Below are 16,267 nucleotides of genomic sequence, written 5' to 3'. Positions count from 1 at the left end.
TGAAGATTTATTCACATATAAACTTTGTATAGTGAGGTTGAATGTAGTTCAGTAGAGTGCTTGACTAGCATGCAAGAGGTCCTAGGTTCAATCCCTAGGAAAAGGAAGGAAGACTTCTAAACAATACAGCTGAACAACTACCACTAAAGGAGGTTTCCTACTTGTAGTCCGCTATCAGTACACACCCAATCTGGTCATCTCTCAGACTTGGGGGTTGGGGATAAGTTTTACTAAGGATTGAGCCCAGTGAAGGGAGCTCTTAACCACTGAGACACATCCCCATCCCTTTTTTATAGTTTATTTAGAGACAGGTCTTGCTGACAGCAAGACCCTGTCAGCAACTCAATAAATTGCTGAGGCTGGCTTTGAATTCACAATCCTCCTGCCTCAGCCTCCCTACTGGGGTTTCAGGTGTGCGCAACCACACCTGGCCTGAAATCTGTTGTTGTTGTCTTGTTTTGTTTTATGTTTACAAGGGCTAGATGGTGCTTTTAGAGCACAGAGGCTATCCTAAAGTCAGTGGCCTTTGCCCAGGCCCACATGGAACTAGAATCATCACTACATTACCCCAGCTTTTCCAAAGCTGTCTGTGTTAGGCCTAATGTTTGAAGGTCTTCATACTGTACCCTCAAACCACTTTTTCATTGTCCTCTAATGCTAGCCTAATGTGTTGCGGTTCCTAAAAATAACCTCTATTTTCCATGTGCATATCTTTGCTTCCATTGCCCTGTCGAGAATTCACTTTTTCCCATTTTCCTCCCCACATATAAACAATCCTTCACAAAACTAAGTCCTGGATCATCCTGGTAGTCCTCCTTCTCTGACTCTATATACTAAACTGTAAGTATCAATTAACAAAGAGTTCACTTTTTAAGAAAAACTAAATTAAAGATCTTTAATTGTAGATCAAAACTGCTCAATTCAGATCTCACACAGAAAGGACCTGTGAATCTAGTTAAAAGCAAAATTCTTGATATGTTGATTAATTGTGTAGCCTTACCATAGCTATAAATGTATAATTATTCTCAGCCTAGAAAAAAAAAATAGTGGCAAGTGTGGTGGCACATACCTGTAATCCCAGTTAGTCAGGAGGTTGAGGCAGGAGGATTGCAAGTTCCAGGCCAGCCTCAACAACTTAGCAAGGTTCTAAGCAATTTAGAAAGACCCCCCACCTCAAAATTTAAAATGAAAAGGGCCAGGGATGTAGCTCAGTGATAAAGTGTCCCTTAGTTCTAAAGGAAGAAGGGAGGGAGGGTAGAAGGAAGAAAAGAAATGTGAATTATCAAAAAGCTAGCATATTAGAGACAGCATACAAGAAGCTGACATGAAGGATTGGGGAATGCAGCTCAGTAGGACAGCACTTGCCTAGCAAGAACAAGGTCCTAGATTTAATCCTTAGTATCATAAGGAGGAGGAGGAGGAAAAACTGAAAAAGGAAGAGAAGCTGGCTTCTCTTCTGGCATAGTAGTAATATTCTATCTCTTGGCCAGTGCTTTATATGCATTAATATTTGATTATAACAATTCATTAAGCCATATGTTTATTTTATTATGCACTTCTTAGTACACCTATTTTCTTTCTAAATAAAATGTGTGTTTGTTTGTTTGCAGTGTTGGGCATTAAACCTAGGGCCTTACATGTGTTAGGCAAGCACTCTACCACAGAACTACACCCCAGTCTTCAAAATAATTAGAGTTTTTAAAGTGCTAGGCACACAGTAAGCAGCCAATAAAACATAATATAAGATTTTTCTTTTTTCTTTTCTTTTTTTTTTAATGTGTGTGTGCTTGGGATTATTGAACCCAGGTTCTCATGAATGCTAAGTATACTCCACCAGTGAGCTACATCCTCAGCCCTAAGGCAAGATACTATTAAACTGATATGACATACCTTGAAAAAAATCAAAATACCTGTATGAAAAAGTATCATATGAATCAAAATTCATTTGACTCCTAATTAAGTGTGTCATAATCCTAGTGAAAAACAGACTGATTATATAGTTCATTTACAACTATAGGGGAGGTAGAATCTATAAATCCTACATTTGAGAATGTGGGTTTCAATGCTAACTACTTGGCCTTGGCAAAATGACTTAATCTCTCCAAATCTTAGTTTCCACATTTGTCACACAGAAAGCACTTAACTGCTTATATTGTTGCTTATATTGAGGTCCAAGTTAAACAATGTTTGTAAAAGCATTTCATGAGTGGCAAAGTACAAAATATATAGCATTATTAATAAACTATTGCACAATACTATTTTATATATGAGCAGAAAGTATTGAGAGAAAATACTATGGAACTTGAAAATATGAACACTTCATTCCGATTTTCATTTAGAATGTAGGAAGATTCATGCCCTTGAATTGTCATAAAATCTGACCAAGTAACAGAGAATGATATAAATTTATTATCAGCTGATATCTAAATACAATAGTATTTGACAACTCTGACCAAATGACATTGTCAGAAGAGAACTCCACTCTTAAAATGCTGTTGACCTTATCCTAGTTGATTATCTTTTATGGCAGGAAGTAATCTTAATCATCTTTATAAGACACTTCATGTGTAATATAAATGGAACAAGAAGGAAAGAGCTGTCTGTCATTCTAATAAACCCACAATCCATGGCAAGTAGGCAATAAGAAGATTTTTTTTTTTTAGTGTGTGTGGGGGGGGGGGGTAACAGGGATTGAACCCAGGGGCATTCTTAACCACTGAGCCAAATCCCCGGGCCTTTTCTTTTCTTTTTTAGCTTATTTTTATTTAGAGACAGGGTCTCGCTAAGTTACTTAGTACCTCGCTAAGTTACTGAGGCTGGCTTTGAACTCATGATCCTCCTACCTCAGCCTCCCAAACCACTGGGATTATAGGCATGCGCCACTGTGCCTAGCCTAGCAATAAGAAGAAATGCTCTAGCCATATCATATAGAGAACAGTAATTCTCAGTAAGTAAAAAACTGAATTATTATAAAATTTTAAAGGAAATAAATGATCATAGAATTTCAGGAAATGGAATGAACACTAGACATCACAATGCAAGTTCTAATTTTACAAATGAAGAGATATGAAGCCCCAAGAAGAGAACTGACCTATTAAAGCTCAGAGTGGGTAAGTGGCAATTTTATCAGTAAATAATTGCAAAGTGAATTCAAATAAATTCCCATAACAAACAATTAAGACTTATTCACAATTAGCAAAACTCATTAGAAACTACCATCTTCTCTCTGTCAATATTTAAACTTAGAAGACAGGCGTGGTGGCGCACACCTGTAATCCCAATTGTTCGAGAGGCCAAGGCAGGAGGATCATGAGTTCAAAGCCAGCCTCAGCAACTTTGAGAGGCCCTGAGCAACTCAGTGAGACCCTGTGTCTAAACAACAAAAAAAAATATTTTAAAAGGGCTGGGGATACGGCTCAGTGGTTAAGTGCCCCTGGATTCAATCCCCAGTACCAAAAAATGAAAAAGAAATAAACTTAGAATCAACTCTTTCTTTTTTTAACATTTTTAAATATTTGTTTTTTAGCTGTAGTTGGGCACAATACCTTTATTTTATTTATTTATTTTTATGTGGTGCTGAGAATCGAACCCAGGGCCTAACATGTGCTAGGCGAGTGCTCTACCGCTAAGCCACAACTCCAGCCCCTAGAATCAACTCTTTCTTAATAGATTGTGAAACACAGGTTTCAGTTCCTCTTTGACCAAATTCTCATTAATTCTGATTTTATTCAAATAAATCAATAAAGTTTGACTTTAGGGAAACCAACAGTAAATACTGCAGTTACAAAGCTTTCTAAATGATAATGATGTGTACTGGAAGTGACATTTTCCAAGTTAAGAAGGCTTTAGTCACTGAGATTCAAATGAAGAATGTATATAGAACGTTGATATTCTGAAGGTGGCTGACAGTCAAACGGGAAAGATGAAGCAAATTTAATTAGGAAATCACAGATAAATTGCCTATCAACTTCCTTTTAAGGAAGAAAAACTTGTAAAATAACTGAAATGAACTCTACTAATTTACATGTTAGGTCTGAACTATTCCAAACAATAAGTAACTAAATAATAAAAAGTATTAAAGATCAAAAGGGATGCCTAGCTGCCAATAAGCACAAAAGTAAACAAATAAAATATTTTAAAAACAGCAATTGCTGGAATAGTGTTTTTAAAAATTTCATTCATCCCCTTAAATTTTTTTTCAAAAAATAAAAGAGAAAATTACTTTTTTGAATGTAAGTGGTACTTAGCTCGCCAATGGACTGAGCAATGACACAGAAGCCTCATATGCCCTACACAATTTCAAAAGCAATGAAACTGTAAATCAATAGCTTTATATAAGACCCAGTGATGTAAGTTCCATTTCCAGTGACACAAGATAGAGGCTGGATGAAGAAGCCTGAAGAAATTTGTGTGTGTGTGTGTGTGTGTGTATGTGTTTAAGTTGGGCTGGGTTGTGGCTTTAATCCTCAGCACCACATAAAGATAAATAAATAAATAAAGGCATTGTGTCCATCTACAACATATATATATATATTTTTTTCTTTTATACCTTTATTTTACTTATTTGTATGTGGTGCTGAGGATAGAACTCAGGGCCTCATACATATTAGGCGAGCACTCTACCACTGAGCCACAACCCCAGCCCCCCCCAGCCCCGCAGGAATTTTATATCACATTTCCATTGTTCTGTATTCATCCATTTGTTGTGACCTTCTTTCCCAGGGGCATATACCACCAGTACTAGACACATAATATCTATTAACCTGAAACTAAACAACTAATGAGATCCCATACCATTTATGGCTCCTATGCTAAGCATGTAATATAATTTGTTATGTCTCCTCCCCCATCAAACAAAAACTAGTAATGGGCTGAAGTTGGTGGCTCAGCAGCAGAGCGCTCATGCGGGGCGTTGGGTTGATCCTCAAGTACCACATAAAAATAAAATAAAAAGTATTGTGTCCAACTACAATTAAAACAAACAAAAAAGCTAGTAATGGAACTTTAAGCTTAACCCAGTGGACAGCTAGTTATTGTTTCTTCCATCTTTAATAAGAAATAAAAATAATTTTTCTAAATGTACAGCATAATAACTGCTAAACAGTGTGTTCAACATTGGGCAAGGGGTAAGTACCTCAACAAATCATTTTTAACAACTAACATCAAGATCACAAAAATAAAATGATTTTCTGCCCCTGAACTGTCCTTAACAAAAGAGGAAATCAAACAACAATTTACTACTGAGCCAAAGGGGCTATACTATTTCTATTTGAAAGAGACTGGAAGTTCAAAGCTATACCTTCCATCAAGGAAAGGCCTCACCTCAACCACATCAATTACTACTAGCTAAAACAAAAACATACATACCGAAGAAACAACAACCTTCCAAACCAGGGGTGTGACTAGTGAGTCAGATGAAACTATACCTTCATTTGTTCAGAAAAAAGCAGTGTAACAGCCAACTGAGCCAGTTCTCAAAAGGCACATGCCCTTGAGAAGCTCCTGGGTCACCCATGTTCATATGGGTTGTTTCTACACCAGAAAAGAAAGCTTATAGCATGTGAAATAAAAAATAAACATTAAACCTTCAGAACTATTTGCATAAAGAAAGGAATGAAATCACAAGTCAGAGAAAAAGTGGTGCATATCAAAGGTCAGTCATTAGTACAGACTTACTTAATCATTGTGGTCAGAGCACATGGACAAAAGTGCATTCTTTACACAGAATTTTCCAATTATTAACCAAAGTCCACTGCAGTCTGATAAGGTAAATGATGTTTTAAAAATAAGGGGGTGCTATCCTAGGGACACAAAAAGTGAGAACTTGACTAGACCAATGTTCTCTCTGTCTTTTACTTGGGAGATAAAAGAGTACTCAAAAATATTACTTGATAGCTCTGTTTGCCACTTTATCATAGAGAAAGCTGCTCTCAATTTCATACATAAGGGATTACACACACACACACACACACACACACACACGCACGCACACATGCTTGGGGGGGGGGGTGTGCTAGGTATCTCACCTAGGGCCTCAGGCATGCTAGAAAAGCACTCTCACTAAAATAAACCCCTAACCCAAGGAGTATGTTTTAAGAAGAAAGTCTACATCAAAAGTAGCAGGACTGCCAGGCATGGTCGAAAGCCTGTAACCCCAGCAGCTTGAGAGGCCGGAGGATCGCAAGCTCAAAGCCAGTCCCAAAAATTTAGCAAGGCCCTAAGAAACTCAGTGAGACCCTGTTTCAAATTTTAAAAAGGGGCTGAGGATACGGCTCAACGGGTAAACTGCCCTTCAGTTCACTCCCTGGTAAGAGGGGTGGGGGGCAAAAGTAGCAGGCCTACTCTGTTTACCAATTTCTTTGTTAATCATTATCAAAAATTCCATTAAGCCAGGCATGATGGCACATGTCTATAATTCCAGCTACTCGGAAGGATATGGCAGGAAGATGGGAAGATTGAAGCCAATGTGAGCAACTTTGCAAGACCATGTCTCACAATAAATTTTTTTTAAATGGCTTGGGAAGTAGCTCAGTGGTATAGCACTTGCCCAGTATGCATGAGGTCCTGTATTTGTGATGGATGATAAAACCAAACCTGGATGTAAAATAAACTATAAGAACAGTGTTGTGAAAAACTAGTGGCTAGGAAAGGGAAAGTTCCCTTCTCTTTTTAGTCAGCCCTTCTTCAAGAACCCTAATTAACACCATAGACCCCTACCTTTTGGATTATAAATAAGTACCTCTAGGAATCTAATTACTCCGCTTTGAAGTGTAAACACCCCTGTTAAGGCGTCAGGTTCAAGGCTTCAAGATTTACCAAACAAGCTTCCTGATAGAAACCCCAAGCCCAACCTTCTACTGTGTGGACTAGAAATTTTATGGCAGCAGAGAGCCTATAAATGTTGTGAGAAACTGGAGATAGGGGCTCAGAATTTGGAGTCTGATCTCCTCTGGACCGACCCACCTGCATAAAATAAAGTTTAATGTCTCCCACTCTCCAAATGCCATTTGCCGCTTTTTGACCAGTCTGATTCCCACGACATTTCCAATTTCCAGTACCAATACCCCCCGAAAAATCCACTAATTAGTTAAGGAGCCAGCTTTTGAACACTTTTCCACTTTTTATAGGCCTGCATACACAGAAAAAAAAATTTAGTTTTATATAAGTCTTACTTTATATTATCTGTATTACTAGTTACTATAGAAAAAAAGATCTGATCATTTCATATTTGAGTGTGTCGAAATCTTTTTATCATAGAAGTAATGTGTCTAGGGATTTACTAGAAAGAGGCACAAGGGAATTACAAGGATGAAAGAAATTTTTTCTGTCTTGATTAAGGTATTCATCAAATCTCCTAACTCAAGACCTGTGCATTTCCTGGTACATACAGTTTATTTTTTAAAAAATACAAGAGTTGATCTGGGTTCAATCCCCAGTATCAAAAGGAAAGAAAGAAATCAGAATCAAAGACAATTATTTAATAGTCAAACTCTTGAGTTAGAAAGCAGCAAGGGTAGTAAGCTCCACTTCATACAAAAAGAACTTGCTATTTTTTCCTCTGATCTACATTTCCAACTTGTGTGCACTAATTAATTCTTGAAGAATTAAATATCCAAGGGGCTTTTGGAGACTCCACTATCAGAAAGGAGAAGGTCTCAGGGCAGTGTGAAGACTTGCATCTGCCTGTGAGCGTGTAGACCACATCTCACAACTTAGAGCTGTCTCAAACATCAGTAAAGCAAAACAGACCATCCCTGTGTGAAAGGCACCAGAGAGGGTTGCCCTGTACCTCTCCTCTGAGGCAGATTAAGAGAAAAAGAAATTAATTGATATTTCATTGATAACATCACAACCCAAATTAACCTCTCCTAGTCACTGAAAAAATGTTTAACAGATTGTGGAGGACAAAGAAGAAAATGTAGAATGCTATAAAGGTAAATTACTAATATTATAAATGGAAATTGTCACTTTCTTTGCAAGGTAGCTAAAGAATATTTGTGCCAGTCAGACAGGTCTATTTTGTTTATAAAGAAACAAATACAAACAGAAATAAATACAAAAATGGATCTGTTTCAAGGGTTGATTTTAAAAAACACCCTTATATCTGAAAGCAAAAAGAGCTCCTTGACAGACATGCCAGGTTCAACCATTGGCAGACTGTGGAAAATACAAATGACACCCAAGATAACATGTTCACTTTTTTAAAAACTCTAGTACACCTCCAAAGTCAGTCATCCTTATTAACACTCTTAAAAAAAAAAAAAAGGCATTACCAACACTGACTATACAAACATGCTTATTCCTGACATTTTTGCCTCTCTTCTGTAAACTACCTACTAAAAATTGTCATGTTAGCAAATAAGAACAAAGACTGTCTTGAAAGATAAACAAAGCTTCAGTAGTGTCCTATAACTCTAAACGGATGAAAAGCTGCAACATATGTAAAAGCTGCCGTGGGCCCATCTGATAACACTACCAAAGTTAAGGTTGTGATGTTTTACAAACTCAGCAACTAAAATCTGCCTTAGAAATTAGTGTAACAATGTAGAAAGTCTTTTAAGTAACTGTGGAATGTGCTCCATCCTTTTTAAAATAATACAAAAGTTTCTATCAAATGCCTTTCCACCTTCTTTTTGCCCCTTTACATTAACAGGACACAACCATTTATCAATAATAATAAATGCAAAAGAAGACCCTTAAGGTCATTTGGAAATGAGTGGCTACTGCCTCACTCCAGTATATACCCTCTGGTCCCCAGTCTAAAGAGTTTTCTCGTATTCAATCATCATTCTACAAACAAACCTAGAAGCCACTTAAGAAAATCCTAGAACTCTGAGTAAATGTATCTTGAAAATCACTGATTCCTGTCCAATCCCTCATTTTACATTTGATACCCATGAAAGATAAACAAGAGGCAGCATGGTATAACTGAAAAGGAACAGTAGAATCTAAAAGGCAGGATAAAACAGTGAAGTTAGGAAATTCCACAGAAAAGCGAATGGAGAACATAGTGCGAAAAGTGTCATTAGAATGCAGTACAAGTTGAAGGTGGGAGTTCATAACCCACTAGAATCAAAGTGTGGAATATGATATGTCAAGAAATTTGTAATGTTTTGAACAACCCACAATAAAAAATTAAAAAAAAAAAAAAAAAAAAAAAAAAAAAAAAAAAGAATGCAGTACAAGTGATGAGGGGGAAAATATATATTAATCAAAGAATTTCCAGGGCTTGATGGAAAGCTTTTTCTTGTGGAAAAGTTGGAAAATACTACCAATGTAATTTTGTTTCAGAATGTAAGAATTTCTTATAAAAAGTTGTGTTTATAAGCTTACGCATATTCATAATGTGATTCATTTGGTAAGAACATACAGTCATCCAGATGCAGTGAAAAAGTTACAGCTTTAAATGCTCAATCTAGCCATCAGACTTAAAGGTTACAGTAGCACTTCTTGAAAACATATTAGTCATCACTGCTCTAACTATACATTTCTGTAGAGAAAACATGGAAAATGGGGTGGATTAGGAGTACACAAGTTTGTCACCAACAATAGTTCGAAAAGTCAAACCACACTAGAAAATAACATGGAACTTTGTTACCAACTGCATGCTTTGTCATCCTGGAAATCTCACATCATCAACCATAGCATTATGGACTACTTTCAGGGAAGGCTGTTTTCTAAAACTGACTCACTCTGACCTATCTTTAATGTCTGAATGTTTGGTGGCACAATTCAACAGTAAAGCAAAGGGTCAGCAGTGCAACCAAATTATATCAAAACCAGGTAAATCTTATAACTGGTGAGTATGTCTACCCAAAATTCATTTTGTTTGTTTTCTGTTTTGCTGTACTAGGAATTAAACCCAGGGGCACTCTACAACTGAACTATATTCCCAGTTTTTTCAAGTTCAAGACAGTGTCTTATTAATTTGCTCAGGCTCACTTTGAATCTGTGATCCTCTTGCCTCAGTCTCCAGGTAGCTGGGATTGCAGGTGTACACCACTGGACTCCACTACCCAAAGATTGAACTAATTCTCTTCCTACTTTGATAAAGACAGACATTACATATGTACAGTCTACAAACACCAAGAGCCTTTTCATTATTGATAATAATGTTAACTAAAATTTGCAGGGTATTTATTTTAAAAGCACTTTAAAATTATTACTATTATTGTTATTTCTACTAATAGTACTATTGCTACTACTGCTCTACAATTACTACTTCTACTGTGTTACTTTTGCAAAAGAACTAAAACTTAGTGGAGAGAGACTGTTCTGAAGTTACACAGACATTAAAACAGTGACAAGACTGAAATTCAGTTTCTCTACTTCCAAATCCTAGGGTGTTTTTTTTTGTTGTTTGTTTGTTTTTTGTTGTTGTTGTTTTTTGTTTTTTTAAGTTGTAGATGAACACACAGTATCTTTATTTATTTTTATGTGGTGCTGAGGATCGAACCCAGTGCCTCACACATGTGAGGCAAGTGCTTTACCACTGAGCTACCTACAAATCCTAGGAGTTTTTTTTCCTTAAAGTCAAACCTTTTTTTCATTTTTCAGCATGAAACACTTCATTCATTCAGTCATTATCTAGTCAAGAAATTTTTATTATTCTGGACATGGTGGTATACACCTGTAATAGGAATGACTCGGGAGGCTGAGGCAAATCTCAAAAGTTTAGCAAGACCCTGCCTCAAAACAAAACAAAGGGCTGGAGATGTGGTGCAGTAGCAAAACACGCCTGGGTTCAATCCCTAGTATCCCCCTCCCCACAAAAAAAGAGAGAAATGTATAAAAATAAAAAAGGATACACAGTTCCTGTTTTAAGTAATTTGAGGAGGTGTGTGTTATAATCTACTGTATTGGTCAGGGACAGTTTAACTACCAAATGAAACAAATCTGGCAAGTGAATGAGACAGGGAGGAAAGAAAACATGGCAGGGAGTACAAACAACATGAGCACAAGCATAAATCGGGAAAAAAATCTCTCTCACACACACATAATTCTCTCTCCCATGACTATCACAAAGACAGATGAGAAAGTCTCAATAAACAGACCAGACTCCATTCACTGTGTGTGTGTGTGTGTGTGTGATATAGATACATCTAGATAAAGAGACAGATATCTGCCACTCATTTATAAATGAGAAAGCAATTGTTTTCTTTTGCATATATTCTAAGACTACCATTAATTTAATAAGCTAACACATGAACTTTCCTAATAAAGCACTCAAGGGTGTGTGTGTGTGTGTGTGTGTGTGTGTGTGTAAGTACACACATACCTCCCATTCTCTTTGTGCAGGCTGCTATAAACAGGAAATACATGTACATAAAGACAGGTCTTCCTTGAAAAATCCTTACAGACCTTGTTTATTCAAAACCACAAATTAAATAATTTTTAAAGATTTTATTTTCAAACTACTACCTTAAAAACGTTTCCTATTAGAACACTCACCTTATATAGGTCAATATAACCAAAAGCAATAAATGCTTGTCACCTCAAGCAAAATGCAAGCTTACTATTTCCTGCCCCCTACCCAACATTTAGTAAGCATTTGCTCATTTATGATTTGCTCTCTCTTAAGCCTAGAACCTACTGACCCACACTAAATATGCTACATAAACAATGAACTTAACCTGCAAGTACTAGTTGTCAGTCACTACCAACTAAAAATCCTTTCTCCTATCCTATTTTCATTTTGCTTTTTTTAAAATTTTTCTTAGTTTTGCATGGATGCAGTATCTTTATTTTGTCTATTTATTTTTTTAATGTGGTGCTGAGGATTGAACCCAGTGCCTCACATGTGCAAGGCAAGTGCTCTGCCACTGAGCCACATCCCCAGCCCTCATTTTCCTTTCTAACTGGAACACAGCCAAAACCCAGAAAGGGTGGATATCACAAGTCTGAGCAACAAAAATAAATGAAAATGATCTTGCACCAAAGTTCATACTCTACAATGAAGACACTGGAGTCTTTATTAAAATCTTAATTTATATAAAAATCATTATTGAGTCATTATTAACTTGAGAGGTCATCTTTTATGGAAGAAAAGAGTATTGCATGTCTTTGATATGTTTAATGAAGCTAAATTTTACAAAACAGATTTATGATCACTGTCAAGTTATTAAACATCATTGAGGACAGAAGGGAGTTAGTAAGAATAAAAAAAAAGAGTAAGATTATTTGGAGGGACATACAAACGAAATTTAAATCTAACAACAAAAATACCACTGCATTGTTCAAAGTAAGTTATTGCACAGAACAAACAAATGTACACTCTGGAGAAAAAGCTTAATAAACCACATGCTATTAATACTGCATAAACAAATTAATCCTGAAATATAATTAGTATCATTATTTGAAAAGAGATCAGAGAGAAGCATCTATAATATCTGAATAATTGGAAGGGTGAAATTAAGTAAAATCTTTATACTTTAGGCAAGGACATGAATGTTAGAGATCTTAAAACTGCTTCATGGGCTGGGGATGTGGCTCAAGTGGTAGCGCGCTCGCCTGGCATGCATGAGGCCCGGGTTCGATCCTCAGCACTACATACAAACAAAGATGTTGTGTCTGCCGAAAACTAAAAAAGAATAAATAAATATTAAAAATTAAAAAAAAAAAAACCTGCTTCATGTTAGCGAGTTCTATGGCTGATGGTTTCACTGTGCTCGCCAAAGGAAGCTTGGTCCTCAGGGTGGTGGAACCTTTAAGAGACAGGGTCTAGTGGAAGTTGGCTAGGTCTCTGGGGAAACCAAACTCAGAAAGGAATAATGTAGTTCTTGTGGGATCTGGTTATTCCTGAAAGAACAGGCTATCTCCTTAGAGAGTCTGAAACTGCCAACCAATTCTTCCAAATGCTGGCCACTTGGACATGTTTCTACCCTTGTGATGCCATCCACCACGAGGCCCTCACCAGAACAAAGCAAATTCAGTGCCATGCTCTTGAACCTACCAAACTATGAGCTAAACAAACATCTTTCTTTGTCCAGCCTCAGACTGGGGTTGTGGCTCAGTGGCAGAGCGCTCACCTAGATGTGTGAGGCACTTGGTCTGATTCTCAGCACCACATAAAAAAATAAATAAAACAAAGATCTTGTCTCCATCTACAGCTGAAAATATTTTTTTAAAACACACTCAGAATAATGAGAAATTATATTCCATCTGATTCAAATGTATGATATGTCAAGGTCATTGTATTGTCATGTGTAACTTATTAAAACAAATAAAAAGATTAAAAAATAAATAAATAAATAAACCAGCCTCAGATATTTTGCTACAGTAACAGAAAACAGAATAATATAGCAAGTAAATGAGAATAAAGATAAAAAAATTTATTTGCAAAACATGACACACAATAAGAGGAAGGAAAATTAAAAGTTATTTTGATCACTTTTTAGTATACCTTCAAATAAGATGGTCAAAACATAATAAGACCTGTACTGATGGTAAGTAATCAATGACAGGAAAAACTAGAGAAGTGGGTCTTATAAAAACTATTCCTTAAATGTAGTATAAATATCATGCTCCACGGACAAGCATGACATGCTAAAAAGATGTCAGCAAGATTCAAAGTATAAATCTTATTATGGTATGGTATTGAAATTTCAAATTTTACAGAGTTATGTGCAATTATACGTTGAGTTCCAAAATCATCTCTTTCATTTGTGAAATTTCTTAGTTATCCAAACACAAATGTCATAATACTTCAAGTAAGACCAAAACAAAACAACATTAAAAAAATCAGAAAACTTTTTGGTTTTGGTCACCAAGAACCTCCTTCAGCTTGGTATCTCCCAATTATAAATGGCTACATTAACTGGTGCCTCCCGTTAATATTTTTGATAAGTTTGCAATGCAAAGGTATCATGTTACCATGCTTTACAGTTGCAAATAATGCCAATGATAAAAATAAAACTTACCAGTCCAACTAAAAATCCAAAACAAAATATGTTTATCTATTTTAAAACTCTCAATGAATAAAAAAGGACTTTTTTAAAGACACAAATAATATTTTTAATGTATAATGAAGACTTAAATAAACCAGAAAACTGAGCTAGGGTTGTGGCTCACTGGCAGAGTGCTTGCCTCATACATGTGAGGCACTGGGTTTGATCCTCAGCACCACATAAAAACAAATAAACAAAGTAAAGATATTGTGCCCATGTATAACTAAAAATATTTTTAAAAAATAAATAAATAAACCACAAAACTTACTCAATTATCACTCCAAAATAAACAAGTATGAATTAAGGAATATTAATAATTCTATTTGGATATTAGAATTTCCTAGTACTTCATTTGGAAGCTTCTACATCAAATTACCTGAAAAATTAAAGCAATACAAATACAGCTCAGCAGGTAAGAGCACCACATTTGAGCCTAACTACCACCTACTCTCTGTGGATTCTGTTATAGTTACCTTAGCTCCCTGTACCTAGGCTTTCTGATTTATAAAATTAAAAGTAACTACCAAGCTGGGCATAGAGGTGCACACCTACAACCCCAACAACGGGGAGGCTGAGGCAGGAGGATTACAAATTCAAGGCCAGCCTCAGCAACTTAGTGAGACCCTAAGCAACTTAGACCCTGTCTCAAAATTTTAAAATAAATAAATAAAGGTCTGAGCTCAGACTGGGTTCAATCTCCAAAACAACAACAACAACAACAACAAAAACGTTCGAACTAGATCATAGAGAACATAAAGAGTTGTCTTATAAAAAATACATACAAAAGCTCTATCAAGAGTATAATACTCGGGCTGGGATTGTGGCTCAGCGGTAGAGCGCTCCCCTAGCATGGGCAGGACCTAGGTTCGATCCTCAGCACCACATAAAAATAAAGGCCATCTACACCTAAAAAAATAAAAAAGAGTATAATTCTGGGCTGTGGTTGTGGCTCAGTGGTACAGCATTTGCCTCACGTGTGAGGCACTGGGTTCAATCCTCAGCACCACATAAAAATGAATAAAATAAAGGTATTGTGTCCATCTACAACTAAGAAAAATATTTTTTTTAAAAGTATAATACTCAAAAAACAAGAGTATAATACTCAGTACTAAAAAATGTTAGTGACCTGTATTGTTGCTGTTAGTAAAGATATATTTTTTAAAAACTGCCAACATTTATAAGTACTTTTCTATGTAAACCAGAATTTTTTTATACTGTGCAACTAAAACAAAACACAAAAATAACCTAGGGCTCTCTAAAGCACAGATAACTCCCTTTCTATGTTTATCAAAACTACCTTGTCATTCTTTTCTTTACAATTAAATAAACTTATAAATAGGTTTATACTAAAAAAAAAAAACAAAAAAAAACTTTTTATCAATTTCACACTTTTTGAAGTTCCAGATAAAGATTCCTTTGCAAAAGCCTCTGACTAGTGTACAACCAGAGATATGAAAAATTGTGCTCTATATGTATAATATGAAATCTAATGCATTCTGCTATCAGATATAACAAATTGGAATAAAAAATAATTTTTAAAAAGTAAAAAGTGTCCAACAATAAAAAAATTAAAAAATAAATAAATAAAAACAACAAAAAAAAAAAGTAAAAAGTGGGCTGGGCATGTAGCTTAGTGGTCAAGTGCCCCTGAGTTCAATCTCCAGTACCCACCCCTCTCCCCCCCCCCCCCCCCCAAAAAAAAAAAAACTCATTAGGGGAAAGAGCTCAAGACAGAAATTTTTACTATATAATTAGAAAACCAACCCAATCAAAAGTAGTCTTAGCCTCAATTGTTTTAAATATCTAGTACAGGTAAAGGTGCTAACTCACCCAAGATCAGAACTGGAAGCTGCTAGATGAACTTGTTTTGTTATTGCTGTTGTTATACTAATTAGTTATACATGACAGCAGGATGCATTTTGACACACTGTACACAAATGGAACACAACTTCTCATTCCTCTGGCTATACATGGTGCAGTCACACCAGTACATGTACATAGGGTAATAATGTCTGTCTCATTCCACCGTCCTTCCTATCCCCACACCCCCTCCAGTTCCCTCACTCCCCTCAGCATAATCCAAATTTCCTTCATTCTTCCCCTACCCCCACCCCCATTATGAATCAGCATCTGCTTATCAGAGAAAACATTCAGCCTTTGGTTTTTGGGGATTGGCTTGTTTCACTTAGCATGATATTCTCTAGTTCCAACCATTTATCTGCAAATGCCATAATTTCTTTCTTCTTTAGGCTGAGTAATATTCCATTGTGTATATGTGCCACATTCTATTTATCCATTCATTTGTTGAAGGGCATCTAGAT

The 16,267-nt window shown here is 36.1% G+C and overlaps 1 protein-coding gene across 4 annotated transcripts in view; it reads right to left on the bottom strand.

The window, feature by feature from the left end:
* Window positions 1-16,267, bottom strand: part of Sik3 (SIK family kinase 3) — a 243,456-nt gene that overhangs the window by 163,243 nt on the left and 63,946 nt on the right. The window contains exon 1 of one of the 4 annotated variants that reach the window (XM_046438718.2): window positions 5,368-5,938. The exons of the other annotated variants lie outside the window; for them this stretch is intronic. The gene's annotated coding sequence lies outside the window, so the exon portion shown is untranslated. Of the gene's footprint in view, window positions 1-5,367; window positions 5,939-16,267 lie in introns of those variants that run through there. 4 annotated transcript variants of the gene reach the window in all.

This window comes from Marmota monax, unplaced genomic scaffold, assembly GCF_021218885.2.
Source record: "Marmota monax isolate L192 unplaced genomic scaffold, Marmota_monax_Labrador192_F-V1.1 WCK01_AAM20220418_F8-fsc00081, whole genome shotgun sequence".
In the NCBI taxonomy this organism is placed as follows: Eukaryota; Metazoa; Chordata; class Mammalia; order Rodentia; family Sciuridae; genus Marmota; species Marmota monax.
Note: the sequence above shows the minus strand (reverse complement) of the source record. Positions and strands in the feature narration are given on the sequence as shown.